Source organism: Syngnathoides biaculeatus, chromosome 15 (assembly GCF_019802595.1).
Source record: "Syngnathoides biaculeatus isolate LvHL_M chromosome 15, ASM1980259v1, whole genome shotgun sequence".
Classification (NCBI taxonomy): Eukaryota; Metazoa; Chordata; class Actinopteri; order Syngnathiformes; family Syngnathidae; genus Syngnathoides; species Syngnathoides biaculeatus.
In genome coordinates this window covers 1779977-1796829 of record NC_084654.1, presented here as the reverse complement: position 1 = coordinate 1796829, position 16853 = coordinate 1779977, and the positions used below count along the sequence as shown (strand labels likewise).

Here is a 16853-nt window from a genome sequence, read left to right as displayed (position 1 = left end):
CCGGTGCCGCAGCGGTAGTTGGGACGTTGGGCGAAGAGAGCAAGTGAGCGGGCAGGCAGGAGTCGGTACACAGGAGAACGATCAAGGCAGGCAGAAGTATCAAAGGAGTCGGGGAGAGAAGAACAACCTTAATTTTGCATCAGGGTATTCAAGGTTGGTCGGAGAACGGGCGAAGGTCGGTACACACAGGTTGTCGATCAGGGATACGAGAGTGCTGGAACGGGACATGAAGATCAACGAACTGGCGCCGGCCAGTCGTCATCGGGGTCATATAAATACACAGCATAATCAGGCTGCATGAGGCGCAGGTGTGCACCTCCCAATCAGAGCAACCGCGGAGACCCGCACAGCCCGGGCTGGAGCGGCAGGATCATGACACATACAGACAAACTGATACCTCACTACACATCTCATCCCCTAATCTGTCATAGTACAGAGTGCAATACATACAATCAGTTACCATATCATAAGATCTGAGGTTGCGAACCCAAGGTGACCAGAGAGTCCAAAAGTGTTCAGCTTCGAGCCAACCGCTGGAGTCAATATCCACTCTTGCCCAGTAGATGTCAGCAGTGGCGCATCCCAGATGGCGGTGTTCAACAAGCGAAAACTGGGAGGTGGCATCGGAGGCAGAGCAGCAGGAGGTGTTACCATCCTGAAATTCCAGGATGAGTCCATCAAGGCTGCATTTGATGAGAGGGCATGTGGCGATGAAGAGATCTCTGCCCAAAAGATTGACTGGACAGTTTGGTGCAAACACAAAAGAAGGCAAAAGAGTCTGTGACTCTTGGTTTGACTCTCCTGGGGTTGGTTGTAACCTCCTTGATTGTAGCCACGTCCTCCATTCAGATTGCTTGAGGTTGCTGTCTTCACTCATGGGCCCAATGACCAGGCTGTCCACAATTGAAGCACATGTTATGGCCACCAGGGGCGCACCTCGACCCATGAATAAACCTGCTTGATACATCATGCACTCGGAACCGACAGAGGGAGATGAGATCAGAGCAAGAGCAGCTTCTTCCTGCTTTTTCAGACTTTTGTGTTTTTCAACCTTAGACTCTTTTTCTATAGCATGTCTCCTCAAATGATGTTTACCACTAATCAACCTCAGCACCAGGAAGGTCCGGATTGGCCTCCATGGCCTGCGCCACAGACTTGGGAACACCCTTCAAAATGGCTGCTCAGAACACTTGCGAATGCAAAGCAGAAGCCGTAGGGGCGTGTCCTGTTTTCAGAGTGTAGGGATTGGAAACAAAGTATCTAACGCTCGTAATCACACGAAGATCGGGGAAAGAAGAAAAACCTTAATTTTGCATCAGGGTATTCAACTGTGAAAGCGGACATGATTGTTTTAGGAGAAAACGCATGTCACCTGCTGTTAAAATTTGTCCTGTAACCGGTCTCTGCATTGCTTGAAGCCAATTGGCACCACCAGATTGCATGGGTGGAACATTCTTCACTAACACACTCACATCAGTCGGAGAGAAAGATTTGTAAAACATAGCAGAGTTACCAGTAGCTGGGTCAACTTTGGCTAACATGGCTGCCTGCAAGATTTGGGAACGAGTCACACGCTGATGAGGAGGAAAAGCTGGACCTTTGGAAGATTCCTCTGGGTCTTCAGGACCTCTGGTTCGATCCAAAATGGAGTCAGGGTTGGCACCTGAAAGATTCCGGACATGAGACTTAAATTCTGCTACTTGATTGTAAACTGAGCAACATACAACCTGTTTTCTGCTTCCCCATTTGAAGAGCCTCTAGCTGCGTGCTCCCCATCTTAGACAGCAACTCCCTTTTCTCTTTGCAGTGCGCTGCTTCTTGTTCAGTGCGAAGGGCCCGGTCCTGCTTTTCCGCTTCAGCGTTCGCTCTACCTTCATGTTAGTAGCGGTTCTCTTAAGTTAATTTCTGATATTTTATGGAACCTCTTGGTGTCTATTTAATTCTGTCTTGTACAGTTGTAGCTGAGTCAAATGTGTGAATGGGTCAGTTCTCAAGTTGGCCACTTTTTCCAATCTGCCTTCTAATTCTCTAACGGCAGCGGTCACTCCAGCAGCCAAAGTTTACGACTGTATTCATGTTTGATGTCAGTTGTGCATGAATGAGAGACGTTTTGATTGTCTACATCTACTTCGAGCCGGCCTGCAATTACATAAAATGCTGGAGCCTGAAATTCATTTAAAGCTTTCCTTGTTTATGGTAAGGTGACGGTATAAATGGGTTAGTTGGAGACAATGCCCAAGGCTGTTTCTCCTCTAAGTAAGGAGGCGGCATGGAGGGCAATTTGGGTGTTGAAGGAACCAGACCAACAGTTTCTTCCTTGACAGCCAAACCGGACAACTTTAGCGCACATCCCGTTGCAATCATTTCTGCTTTTGCTTTCATTTCCACAACTTTCTTAGTATTCTCCCTCACGTTTCTACCTTTTGAAGACAACCTGTTAATTTTTTCTCCTTCCAAATTTAGAGTCGCCACTCTTTTAACACAAGCTTATTCCGTTTCTTTCATTAATGTCACCAAACACGCAGTTGAAGACAATGGAGGGAACCATCCATTCTCACAACAGTGCTTTCTCACTATCTCGTTCTTTTTCAGGCAACCCTCCAACACACACATCACATGCATTTCTCACTTCTACACTTAGCAACAATTGTTCAGAATGGTTTGGTATTTGCCGCAAATCGAACCATTCACTTTTCCTATCAAACTCTCCCTGCATTTTGTTTTAAATCGAATCCCCCCTCTCTCTTTTTTTGTTTTTGTTTTTGTCATCAACAGGTCTTTCTATTTCTAACAGAGAAGCAGATCAGTGACAAAGCAACAATAACGCAGAGGGTGGGCCTCCTTGCACACTCACGCAACCAAGAACTCAAAGAACTCAACCATAAAAATGCAAACATAAAAAACAGGAATGAGAATTGATCTCGCACTCACACACACACAGACGCACGCTTGCCTCACGACGGTACAATCGTGTGTGCCTGCGCACAAGACACTCACTTGTGAGCCAGCAGATGCTGAAGGTCACTCCCTTTTTTTTTAAACTACCATTGGGCATCGTCATACCCTTCTTGGGCCATTTTATTAAGGTCACTTTAATTTCTACAATTTTTATCATCGCTCATCTGGATTAATATTCTTATTATTATTATGATGATTATTATATTTATTTATTTACTTAAAAAATGCTCAAGCCTCTTTATTTTACAGTCCTTTGATTTCGAATGAGGAATTCTAGTCTCTGGGATTCTCCTCAAAGAACGAGACAACCTCTCAGTCCAGAAAGTTTTGGACTGGCCCTCAACCTACAGAGAGACAGAGAGAGAGTTCTAATTGATACAGATTGTAATGGACACGGTGGTGAAGGAAACAGGGGTGATGATAACATGATGGGTAAGTACAGCATCCAGGAAAGGAATTTTGCACGACAGAGGGTGGTGGACTTTGCAAAAAGGATGGAAATGGTGATAGTGAACATTTTTTTTTTTTTTTTTTAGAAGAAGCAGGAACATAGAGTGCCCTACAAAAGTGGAGGTACATGCACACAGGTGGATTACATTTTGTGCAGACAATGTCATCTGAAGGAGGTTACTAACTGTAAGATAGTGGTAGTGGAGAGTGTAGCTTGACAACATAGGATGGTGATGTATATGATGACTCTGGTGGTGGGGAGGACGATTAAGAAAACAAAGGTTGAGCAGAAAACCATGCGGTGGAAGCTGAGAAAGGAAGAATGTTGTGTGGTCTTTCGGAAAGAGGTGTGACAGGGTCTCGATGGACAGGAGGAGCTCCTGAAATACTGGACTGCGACAGCAGAGGTGATCAGAGAGACAGGTAGGAGAGTAGGAAATGGGGGAAGTCTTGGAAGTGAACCCCAAAATACAGGAAGTCATTGAAGGAAAGAGATTAGTGAAGAAGTGGGACACTGAGAGGATTGAGGAGAGGCGAAGGGAATACATTGAGATGCATTGTAGGGCAAAGATAGAGGTGGCAAAGGCTAAACAAGCGATATATGATGACATGTACACCAGTTTGGACACAAAAGAAGGAGAAAAGGATCTCTAGCCTCCTAAGATCCGAACTCTTGCAAGGCATGCATTTTTATTTTCTCGCTGATATTTAGGCTAATTGGGAACTGATGAGTGTAAAAAGAAAGAATTATCTTTTTACATGATGTAGTTTCTGAAAAAAAGGATGCCCACATATGAGGACATTCGTTTTAAATTTGAGTGAACACAATAACATCACATATGAGTAATGACGTGCAAAACTTTATTTGTTGCATGAACACAGCAGCATTTTTTCCGAGTGCAAAAACAAAATTCAAAGCAACAACCTGTGCCCCTTTACACAATTCATACGAAGTGGTGCAAACAGTTGCAGAGGAGGACAGATACAAAACAAGTAAACCTTCAAAAATATTTTTCATTGCTACTGTTGTACTGTTCATTTCCATTTCTGAACATGGCGTGAAACGTGAAACTTGCACACCAAAAGTGCTCCAACATTTTTTCCCCTTGGGAAAATGTTCATGGCTATGTATGAAAGGCAGCGTAACAGTTGCGATCTGCCTGTAAGCAAAGGAACACCTTGTACGTAACACACTGGACTCGAGTTTCCCCTGAGCATCCTTTTGCTCTACATCGTGATGCGTTCTTTGAGTGTACCACTTCTGGCAGATGTGCATTAGCCTTCCTGGGGAATGAGATGTGGGCACTGCCTGGACTGGATGCTGTTTCCCTTGGACTGAAACATCTCTGTCATCTTCATGCTCTGAAAAGTCAGAGTTGTAATTGTCTCTCTGAGCCAAGAAGGTCATGGCCACTTCCATGCAGAATTGAAGGAATTGCATGATGTTCTTCTTTGGTGTGCCTTTCAGAGTGAGGTCTTTGCGGTACAGTAGCCAGCTGTTGGCTAAAGCCAGATCGGTAAAGTGCATCAGCAATGTCCATTTTTTTGTACGGACACTCATTGGATAGTAGCTCATCATTCTATCCACAAGGTGAACTCCACCCATCTTGGAGTTGTATTCACAGATAACAACACATGGTCGAGAGATGGTCACATACCGTTTCAGTTTCTTGTCCCATCTCTGGCACGTGTCTTCTGGCTCTTGAGCATGTACAGTCGACATCATTAACATTGTCAACACTGGTTTATTGTCAAACCCCTTGGTGACAAATGTTTCCATCCAGATTGGTAACTTGTGCTGATGTTCCTCTTCCATTTTTTTTTTCATGGTCTTGTCTCTTGGCAATTTCTGCACTGCAGCAGCAACTCGATTCCTCATAACTGTACCAGTTATATACACCTGCTTCTTCATGATGTGTTCCACTGCCTGGATTGATGTGAAGAATCAATCACAGTACACATTTGTATTAGGATGCGACGTCAGACAGACGATTGATCACCAAGCCTCCCAAACCCACATTCCCTGGTTCTGCAACTTGTTCATTGAGTCCATCTGCACCTCGATAAATCTCAAAGTCCAGTACTATATCATCTGATGTTGCGCAAACAAAGTTTTTGATTCAACTGGGTTTGGTTTCATCAGCAGATATCATCGACATGGAAAAGCTCCTGTGAATGGAATCATGTTTTCATCAATGGAAACGCACTGTGGCCAAGTCTGAGATTTGCAGCCTTTCAGAATACGATTGAGAAAAGGCCTCACCTTCCAGAACTTGTCACAATCTTTCAGATCTTCTGGAACATCCTCATCAATGAGCACTTTGAGTGACCTCCTCAGTCGGAAGAATCTGTCATGTGTGACCTTTTTAGTGATGGTAAGGAATCTCAAGGATTTAGACCAGTACATCTTGATTGCAGGATATGGTACACAAGACATCAAAATACAGGCACCCAAAAAATGAAACATTTCATCAGCTGTTGTGTTGAGTGGATCTCCACTTCTAGAGAGTGACGTAGCATTTGAGCAATCTGCAATGATTTTAATCAAATCTTTGTCAATATACTGTTGTATGTAGCCCAGTGGGGTCCAGCCTTCACTGACATGAACAGTTTCTTCCTCGTGGTCAAACGGAGCTTGATATGAGGTAAGCGAAGAAGCCTTCCATCGCATTCCACGCCCATTCTTGGACTGTTCTTCATGGCTGGGTCCTGGTGTTGTATCTTCAGAGACATTGCTGGAGACATCATCCTCTTCCTGTGGTGTCTGAGTGCGACGCCTGGGGGTGCGTGGTGTGGCAATGTCACCATCTGCCCGATATCCCTCGTATTCCTCGCGCAAATGTTTGCGTCCCCTGATAGGCTGACAGGGCTGTAGCTGAGAAGGGAGGATTTGTACTACACTAAATGTCTTTGTTTTTCTAGCTCATGTGTATTTGTTGTATCTTGTATTTAGAATGTGTTGAACAAGCAGTATATATGCTCAGTAGAATGTTCAGGATGGTATCCATCCATCCATCCTCCCACATCCACAAAACATGCACCATTAATTGGACACTCTAAATTGCCCGTAGGTGTGATTGTGAGTGTGGTTGTTTGTCTCGATGTGCCCTGCGATTGGCTGGCAACCAATTCAGGGTGTACCCTGCCTCCTGCCCGTTGACAGCTGGGATAGGCTCCAGCACTCCCGCGACCCTTGTGAGGATAAGCAACTAAGAAAATAGATGGATGGATGGATGTTTGAAAAGATTGAATTTTCTTTAAAACTTCTAATGGAAATTGGCCACGAGTACATGTGCGCCAACACTGCAGCCCAGCCACAGCCCAATGCTGCCTCCAACGGCCCTGATGTAAATTGAGTTTGAGACCCCTGCTCTAGACTGTTGTTCCTGGGCCCATAACCTGTTGAATGCAATGTCTTCCGATGGAGGCTTTGCAATAACTCCTGAACTTCTTGTATTTAGTTTTATCCACCCATATTAATTTTTAGATGGAAAAAAGGTGATCCTGCTCGTGCTATTTTCTCTCTTTCTCTCTCTCTCTCAAGCACACACACACACACACACACACACAACACACACACACACACACACCACACACACACACACACACCACACACACACACACGATCAAAACGAAACTGGAACATAAATGGTGAACAGTACAGATAACATTTTGCTCAGGGTAACACTGCCCTCTGCAGGACATAATGAGTAAGGGTAACGTTATGACATTTAACACTTCTATAATGTATTTATTTTAACCCACAGTGATGTTATAAATTGCCTTGATTCAAATATTTAGTTATTACCAATGATTTACTATTTGTGTCAGACATATGAGTGGGTGTCACAGTGGTGCAGCTGTAAAACATTGCCCTCACAGTTCTGAGGATCAGCGATCAAATCCTGGCACCACCTGTGTGGAATTTGCATGCTCTCCCAGTGCCTGCATGGGTTTTCTCCGGGCACTCTAAATTTTCCCAACGTGTAATTGTGAGTGTGTCTGTCTCCATGTGCCCTGTGATTGGCTGGCAACCAGTTCAGGGTGTATCCTGCTTCCTGCCCGATGACAGCTGGGATAGGGCCCAACACTCCCGTGACCCTCGTGAAGACCCTCAGTGTCTCAGAAAATGTATGGATCGATAGAGAATAAGAGTGGCAATGTAATGCAAATCAGTGCCTGTCATGAGACAGGCTGGACCACGGTCAAGAGGGGTGTGGCCACTGCCCTGGCTGGTGACACACATCACCACTCAATGCTGTTTTACATTGGGACTGTAATTAGATGGTGTATTTAAGATGGAGTTTTGGCCACTGGCATTCGCCAGTTCGTTGTGTTTGTTGTGCCCTGAGTTAGTGAGTTGCACTGTGTTACCTTGTACGGAAACTCCTGCAATAAAACCCACTGGACATAATCCCGTGGTCCCAGAGTCCTGCATCTGGGTCCTACCCCACACCAACGGTACATGACAGGTAACACAGTGCAACTCACTAACTCAGAGCACAACGAACACAACGAACTGCCGAATGCCGGTGACCAAAACTCCAGTTTAAATACACCATCTAATTACAGTCACAATGTGAAACAACTGTGAGCGGTGGCAGGTGTCACCGGCCAAGCCAGGGGCCACACCTCTCTTGGCCGTGGTCCAGCCTGGCTCATGACCGTGCCATTCACAACAGACGGACTCTGAGTTACTGAAGCTTCCGCAGTGTGGAGAGTACCTGTAGTGAACCTCCCAATGCAACCGATGTTGATATATTTTGCGTATGTTGTGTTCGTGCAACTATGTGTCATCCAATCATATGCCTGTAAGGATATTTGTTTATGTATCTGTAAAGGCAAGTATTTAACACAAGTGTATGCAGTGGTGTACAAGCGTGCAACCAATATTTATATGTCCATCCATCCATTCATCCATCCATTTTCTGAGCTGCTCACCCTCACAAGGGTCGCGGGAGTGCTGGGGCCAATCTCAGCTATCAACGAGCACGATGCAGGGTACATTATGAACTGGTTTCCAGCCAATCACTGGACACATGGAGACAGATAGTAGCACTCACAATCACACCTCAGGGAAATTTAGAGTCTCCAATTAATGGATGTTTTCAGGGACGCAGGATGAAACTGGAATGTCCAGAGAAAAAAACAAGTAGGCATGGAGAGAACATGCAATACCCACACAGGTGGGGCCAGGATAGGAACCCCACTCCTCAGTACTGTATGGCCAATGCTCTACAGCTGTTCCACTGTGCCACACTCTGGCAAGGGAGGTAGGTGTATGAGACATTTTTAAAATATGTGTGTTTTGAACAGAAGGGTGATGGGTAGCCACCTAGAAGTCCAGACGTCCTAAGATCCCCTTTATTACAATGAGCAGCCTAACAATAAACTCCCTTAGCAAAATTCTGTTAATGTAGACCCTGCATTAAAGTCCTATGTCAACATCAGGGCTAAAGGTGACATTCTGATTCAATTCCAGTTCTAGGTCATAGTGTACCAAATCCAACGCTGCCACATGTTTTCCCCTTTGGAACATCCAGGAAACACAGCAAGCAGACTCAAGGTTGCTAAGTAAGAAAGACTACACTTTCTATTGCCAGGGGAGGACTTCCAAAGAGTCCCAGATACATGGAGTTGACTTGGTAGTGAGAAACACTATGCTGACTATGATAGAGCCAGGCAGCAATAGCTGAGAGCGACTTCTTACCCTCCGCCTGAACACCGCCACAATTTTTTGCTTTTGTCATGCTCCTGGATTCCAGCCAGGGCTGGGCGTGGCCAGCTAATCTGAAGGTGCACACCTGCGCCTCATGACCTTTGATTAAGACCCAGTACATATAGGACCCGGGGGACGACTATTACTCTGCTAGATCGTTGCCTCTCATGCCTCGTTCCCGCACTACCGTACTCCTGACGTCTACCTCCCATGTACCGACCAACGCCTGTCTCCCGACCTACCCCGTAAGCCTGCCGTTACTGATCTTGCTGCTTGTTTGGACTGACTCCCTGGTAACCGACATTGGAACGAATAAAGGCTTATTCCGCACTGCTTACCTCTCACCTGAGTCGTGAATTTGGGTCCACCCCCGAGTCTCGTCCGTGACAGCTTTCCTTTTCTTTGTCTCTCCCACTTCTGTATCACTGAGGTGATTTTTTTTGCTTGGACTTTAGTAAGAGGTGAAAACTCCCAAGACTTTGACCTTTTCCTCTCTTTGCAAAGACTTATATTCCTTGTAATAAAAAAACACAAACACAAGACTGCTTCTTTACTTATTCTTTCAACAAAAGGTATTTTCCAAGAAGTAAGGTACAGTAAAACCTCAAAATACTCCGTACTTTTCCTGAAAACATTGGTGCAGTTGCATTAATATATCACGATATTGCCATGTCTTTTTTCGAATTACATCTTTACAAATAAACTTTTAAAAATATCAAAAGTTAATCCCCTGCCTTCACACTGCGCTGCCTACACTTCACGAGTTTGACTAACATTCAAAATCATATTTCCAGTTCTTACCAGTGCCATCTTTTTCCAACTAAGCCTATGTTGGATTTATTGTGAATACATTTATGATGCACCTGAATTGTTGTAAATGCATTTATTATACACGGGTTCTTGTCCTTGTTCTTTGTGCATTATTCCACCAGTTGGTGTTAAATCTGACACCCTATCTCCTCCATCTTCCTCTCTAACACCCACTGCCCTCATGTCTTCCCTCACAAGATCCATCAAACTTCTTTTTGGCTTTGTTTTTTCTTCTATATATTTTGTATTGTATCTTGGAGGTCAATAAATTATTAAAACATTCATCTTTGGGTCACCTTTTACTAAAAAAACACAACTCAGCTTTTCGAGCTTCACTCAGCCTTTCCGTTTGTGCACCTCGGCTAAGTAGTATATCTGTGCAATTGTGCTCGCATTTTGTTATTTTTCATTTAGTACAGGTGAATTTTCAACCATGCGGCCCAAGAAAGCAATTGCTTAGGAAAGCGGTGATAAAAAAGAATAGGGTGAGCTCGATGGATGTGAAAAAATAGAAAAACACGAACAGGGTGTAAAGTGAGTGACTTGCCAAATAGTTATGACTGCTCTACGTCAGCCATATTGGAATGCCCTTGGTAAAGAGCAATGAGGAAAATGAGTCAACGCTGGGTTTTGGTCCCTTTTTATTCAACCCTTCGGCGACACACACCAAACGCTCTAACTAGCTGCTGCTCTGCCACACACCTGCCAACCTCGTCTGCTTTACACCGCCCACCTCTCCACTCTTAAAGGGGTACACTCATAATTACAGAGTCCTCATTTTACAACGTCGTTGACCTGCGACATTTCGATTTTACGACACCCATGTCTCGTCCGCCATTTTGTCCCCAACATGATAGTGTTTCTCTTTAGCTAATGCCTATTGCTTATTTGTTTGCGCACTGTATTTTTGCCTTTTTCACGCCAAGAAGAAAAAATCATATTATTTTTTTTTTTTTTAGCAACACTGGTCCAGCCGAAAGAAAAGCAATTATCATGGAAACAAAGCTTAACATCATAAAAAGAGCAGAGAAAGGAGTAACACTAATGAACATTGGTAAAGACTTGGGCTTCATTCGGTTGACAATGATGATCATTAAGGACAAAGGCCTGTATTTTAGTGCACGTCAAAGGTTTCGCCCCCGATGAGCTATAGATAATCTTTTTCATGAAAAAAAAACAACAAAGCAAACTCTTCGATCGTTGTTGAGATGTAAAGATTACTTACAGTATGTTATGGATCGAGGATCACAATCAACTGAGGCTTAATATCAGCCTAGTTCTCATTCATGGAAAAAGCATGTCGTATTTTCCGAACTTTGAAAGAACGACGCTGAGAAGGAATTTCGCTAGCAAGGCATAGCTGCACATGCTTCTTTAGCAATACCTAAGCATAGCCTCCCCCTCCTTCACTGTAAGGGTAAGTACACCATCTTGGTTTTTTTTTTTTTTTTTAATTTTAATGAAGAGTGAGTTCTTGGGTTAAGAGGGTCTCGACCTAAAACGTTTCGACTTTACGACGCTCATGTTGTTGCATTTGTACTTCCAGGCTCTTTCATAGTTAAAGGGAAAATACTTGACTCCGTCTCTTTCTTTATATATGTGGATATATTTAACAGTGTTTCCGGTATCACGATACATCCCATAATGCAACACAACAGAAAAGAAACGCACCCTTACAATTTATTGGTGTTAGTGAATCACGTGACTCCCGACTACATAACTAGTTTAAAAATAAAATCCATAAAATAAAACAAAATATGAGAACATAATTCAACACCCCCACTTGTTCTCATCCCCATAAACCATATGCTCACTTTCAAAGAACCACGTTTGAACTTCAGTATTTTTGGTTTTGCAACAGACTTTGTCACCATATCTGCCGGCATTTCTTCTGATGAACAAAAAACAACATTTATTTTTCCTTCATTGAGCATGTCTCTTGTAATGTGTTTAGACCTCTGTCTATTCACTGGGTTTTTGCACAACGCTATAGCACCCTGGTTCCCCCATGAATCGTAGTACAACTGTACATTTTGTTATCCATGCCATTTATTAACTGAGTAAGATAAATCCTTTCTTGAGTAGTAGAAGCCAATACAATGTATTCTGCCTCACAAGTTGAGAGAGCAACTGTTGGTTGCTTCTTTGACTTCCATGAGATTGCAGCCACTTCTACCATAGACCCATACATATAAAAACCTTGTGTTACTGGGCAGCTTTTGTTATCCTGCCAGAAGACACACGTCTCGTGTGCGGCAGATACCTAGATAAGACCCGGACGTCTGTACTGCACATTCTTTTTTAATAAATCCATTTGCTGTTAACTTTTTCTAATCATTGGTCATATCTTCCTCGATTCGTGAACACGCGTAGGGTCCAAACTCGCAAATCCCTACACTACATATCTAGCTTTAAAGATTTTACACCCTTTAGTGCATTGTTAATGGCATATACCCATTTCCCTTTTACTGTCTTTCAGCCTTCATGTAAAGGAGTCAAAGGCAATGTGTTTCATTTTCTTAAACTGAGCGGAGTTCTTCACTCATAGCGTTTTCCCATCTGGACGCCTCAGGTGACGACCGAGCTTCACAGTAAGTTTGGGGAACTCCACACACAAACCTGAAGCAATAATCAATATTTGTGTGAGTTACATCATTGTCTTTAAGGTCTGTTAGGTTTTCATGTAGGTATTTTGGAGCTTTTCTCTCCCTTCTTGGGTAGTGATGTTTCTGATCTTCTTTAGATTCGATATCTGCACTGTTTTCATTTTCACCACATCTATTTTCATTCGTTTATCGTTCAAAATATGTGTCACACTCTAAACCTAAACCTAGACGCCAACACAGCTCCCAGGTGACAGCTTACAGTCCTCCGTAAAGATAAAAGTGACTTACTACAGCCTTGATTTGCAGACGCTTTGCGCGGAGGTTCAGGAGCAGGTAAAATAAATACTCAGCAGTTATTTTGCAAGTATTTATTTTGATTGTTCAGTGAAATAGTGCTTGTTTTTTCCATTGTATTGTAGTGCCGGAGAAAAGGAATTGGAGGCGGAGTGTCGGACACAGGAACAAAACTTGTTTTATTGGCAGACATCAAAACACTACTCGCATAACAGCGGGAACTCTGTGAACCTCCACCCCGGAAGAGCAACAACAAAAACAGTCTGTGCGGAACCCCGCACCCCAACTCGAGGTCCCGCGGGTGAATTATGTAAACACCACACAAGGCCCCCCAGAATTCACCCATAGTCAAAAAACTCGTGCCGTGGAGGGATGACGACCCGACCCCGGTGGGTGTGCACTGTAGGGGCCGAGGGGGGCGGGGCCGCACTGTCCATTGAGTCATGCGACAAGGGCCCAGGCGGGGTCAAGGGCACCCCGGCAGGCGCAGGGGCACAGGGCAAAGGGGGGACGACCCAGGCGCGGGGGGAGGGCCAACCCCAAAGGCTGGGCAATGTCCAGGGGCGCGGGTTTGACCCTGTCCACGGAAACAGTTTCGGGTCTGCCGCCAATGTCCACGAGCAGGCTCTTATCCCCGTGCTCCAGCACCCTGAACGGCCCGTCGTATGGGGGGCGCAGAGGTCCACGGTGGGCGTCATGACAAAGAAACACAAAATCCGTAGAGCGCAGGTGACGGGGCAGCCGGGCAGCTGGGGTGCCATGTTGCGACGTGGGAACCGGCGCGAACCCTTTTGCGGCCTCCAGCAGGGAGGACCGTTGCCTGGCTGCAGACCAGGGTGCTGTGGCGTCCGGGATGAATTCGCCGGGGACCCGCAGTGGCTGGCCATAGACGAGCCCGGCGAATGAGGACAACAGGTCCTCCTTGGGGGCGTCCCTGAGGCCGAGCATGACCCTCAGGAGCTTATCCAAACAGTTGCCGTGCATCAAGCCGGCACGCAGGGCTGCTTTCATGGAGCGGTGGAACCGCTCGCAGAGACCGTTCGCCTGGGGGTGATAGGTGGTAGTGCGGTGCAGCTTGACCCCCAAACTCTCAGCGACTGCGTTCCAGAGTTTAGAGGTAAACTGAGGGCCACGGTCGGAGGAAAGGTTGCACGGGGTCCCGAAGTGAACAACCCACGTGCCGATGAACGCCCGGGCCACGTTTGACGACGTTGTCGAGGAGAGGGGAACGGCTTCGGGCCAGTGGGTCTTCCTGTCCACCATGGTGAGCAAGTAGGTGAAACCGTACGAGGGAGGAAGCGGACCCACCAAGTCAACGTCGACGTGGTCGAACCTCCTCTCGGGGACAGCGAAGGGCTTGTGTGGCGATGCACCTTAGCCCGCTGACAGGCCACGTACGAGTCGACCCAGGCCTGCACATCTTTCTTAAGACCGCGCCACACGAACTTCTGGGCCACCAGTCTCATGGATGGTTTCCTTCCAGGGTGGGAGAGGTTGTGGACCACCTCGAAAACAGCCCGCCGCCAGTTTGCAGGGACCAGCGGCCGAGGCTGGTCAGCTGAGAGGTTGCGCAGCAACCTGACGCCCGAGTCACTAACCGCGACTTCCTCCAGGCGCAAACCCGTGTTAGAAGTCTTGAGGGCCTGCACCCCGTAGTCCGAGGCCTGGTCTGCGCTCATGCGGGAGTAGTCGAGACCCAGATGCACAGTGCCGATGATCGCCCTGGAGAGGCAGTCCGCGACGACATTGGATTTGCCGGCAATGTGTTGGATGTCCGTAGTGTACTCCGAGATGAACGACAGTTGGCGTTGCTGGCGGGCGGACCACGGCTTGGCCACCTTGGACATGGCGAATGTGAGGGGTTTATGGTCCACATATGCCGTGAATTTACGGCCTTCCAATAGGGAGCGGAAGTGAACTCCCTATCGAACGTGCTGTATTTGCGCTCCCTGGGGACCAGCTGACGGCTGAAAAAGGCAAGCGGTTGCCAGGCGCCGCCGACCCACTGTTCGAATATGGCTCCAACAGCGTAGTCCAATGCGTCGGTATTGAGAGCGACAGGGGCCCCGTGGGTCAGGTTGGCCTGCATAGCGGCGCGACTCAGCGCGGCCTTCATAGCCTCGAAGGCTTCCATCCTCTCAGCCATCCATTCAACGTCCTGGTTGGGGACCTTGTCTTTAAGAGCCTCCTAGAGCGGGCGCATGATGTGGGCCGCCTGGCGGATGAACCGGTGGTAGAAAGTCACCATCCCCAGGAACTTCCGGAGGCCCCGAGCCGAGCGAGGTCGGGGAAAAGCGGAGACGGCCTCCACCTTTGCCAGAAGGGGGGCGGCGTCGTTCTTGTCGATGAGGTGCCCGAGGAACTGGATAGAGGGCACCCCGAAAACACAGTTCGCCGGGTTGATGATCTGGCCATGCTGCTCGAGTCTTCCGAAGAGGTCGCGGAGGTGCATCAGATGTTCATGCTCCGAGGAGCTGGCGATGAGGATGTCATCCAAATAGACAAACACAAATGGCAAGTCCCTGAGCACAGAATCCATTAAACGCTGGAAAGATTGTGCCGCGTTTTTAAGACCAAACGGCATCCTCAGAAACTCGAACAGTCCAAACGGTGTGGGGAACGTCTGAGGGGTGCATGGGAACCTGGTGATACCCGTGCACCAGGTCGACCTTGGAGAACAGGATTTTGCCCGCCAGGTGGGCCGAGAAGTCCTGAATGTGTGGAACAGGGTAGCGGTCGGGCGTAGTGGCGTCGTTAAGGCGGCGGTAGTCACCACACGGTCACCACCCGCCACTCGGTTTAGGGAGGATGTGTAGCGGCGAGGCCCACGGGCTATCCGAGCGGCGGACGATGCCCAGGCGCTCCATCTTGGCAAACTCGGACTTAGCGACTGCTAGCTTCTCGGGGTCAAGCCGTCGGGCCCTCACGTGAATCGTGGGGCCCTTGGTCTCAATGTGGTGCTCGACCCCATGTTTAGTCACGGCAGAAGAGAAAGTGGGCCGTGTCAAGCCAGGGAACTCACGTAGGAGGAGCTGGTACTTGGTGCCGTCTGAGAGCGAACTGGAGAGACCGTCATAAGTCGCCTCATTGCGGATGCAGGCAACCGTGGAGAAAGTCAGTGCATCCACCAGATGGCCCCTCTTAACATCCACCAGCAGCCCGTGGACACAAAAAAAAAAAATCAGCGCCGAGGAGAGGGAACGGGACATCGGCAGTGACAAAGTCCCATGTGAAGCGCTGACTCCCGAAACACAAGTCCACAGTCCTTATGCCATAAGAGCGGATAGGGGAGCCATTAATGGACAGTAGGGGTGGCCCGTGAGTCCCCCCAGCGGCGTCCTCCGCAGTGCCCGTCAGGACGCTCCTCTGGGCGCCGGTGTCACAAAGGAATTTGTGCCCGGAAAGGGTGTCCTTGACGAACAGCGGCCGGCTCTTCGCGTCCACGCTTTGGCGTTTCCCGACGCGTCGTAGTTGCAAGGGGCGCGGCACCTCTTCGCTTTCGCACCGAAACGGGCGTTGAAGTAGCACAAGCCTGTGCCAGCACGGCCGTCGGTGGCGATGGGGCCCCTGCTGGATGCCACCCCCGCGCCCGGAGGCGAGTAACTGCGCGTCGCGGTCAGCATCTCAGGGGAGAAGCGCTGGATGGGCAGGAAGAAACGGTTGGCCTCCTGGGCCAGGGCCTGGGGCTCAGTGACTGTACTGTTAGCAAGTGCCGTCTGAACATGCTGCGGCATGTGCCTGAGAAACAGTTCCATGAAAATGAAATTGGGCTCTTCCGTGCGCACCAGGTTTAGCATCATTTCCATGAGTTTGGAAGATTTGCTGTGCCCCAGTCCGTTAATAGCCAACAGACGTAGGGCACGGTCCGGCCGTGAAAGCTCAAAAACCTTGAGAAGGTGAGCCTTGATCTCAGCATACATATATCGGGCCGGGGGAGAGGTGATGAAGTTCACTGCTCTGACCGCCGTTGAGCTCCCAAGGGCTGAGACAACGTGGTAATAACGCATGGAATCGTC

At 47.4% G+C, this 16853-nt stretch overlaps 1 long non-coding RNA gene across 1 annotated transcript in view; it reads left to right on the top strand.

Moving 5' to 3' along the window:
- The first annotated feature begins 10407 nt into the window (after positions 1-10407).
- LOC133513609 (uncharacterized) overlaps positions 10408-16853 on the top strand; it is a 46914-nt gene continuing 40468 nt past the window's right edge. Inside the window, exons 1-2 of the long non-coding RNA XR_009798535.1 lie at positions 10408-11354; positions 12417-12528. This is a non-coding gene — a long non-coding RNA (uncharacterized LOC133513609). The remainder of the gene's footprint in view (positions 11355-12416; positions 12529-16853) is intronic.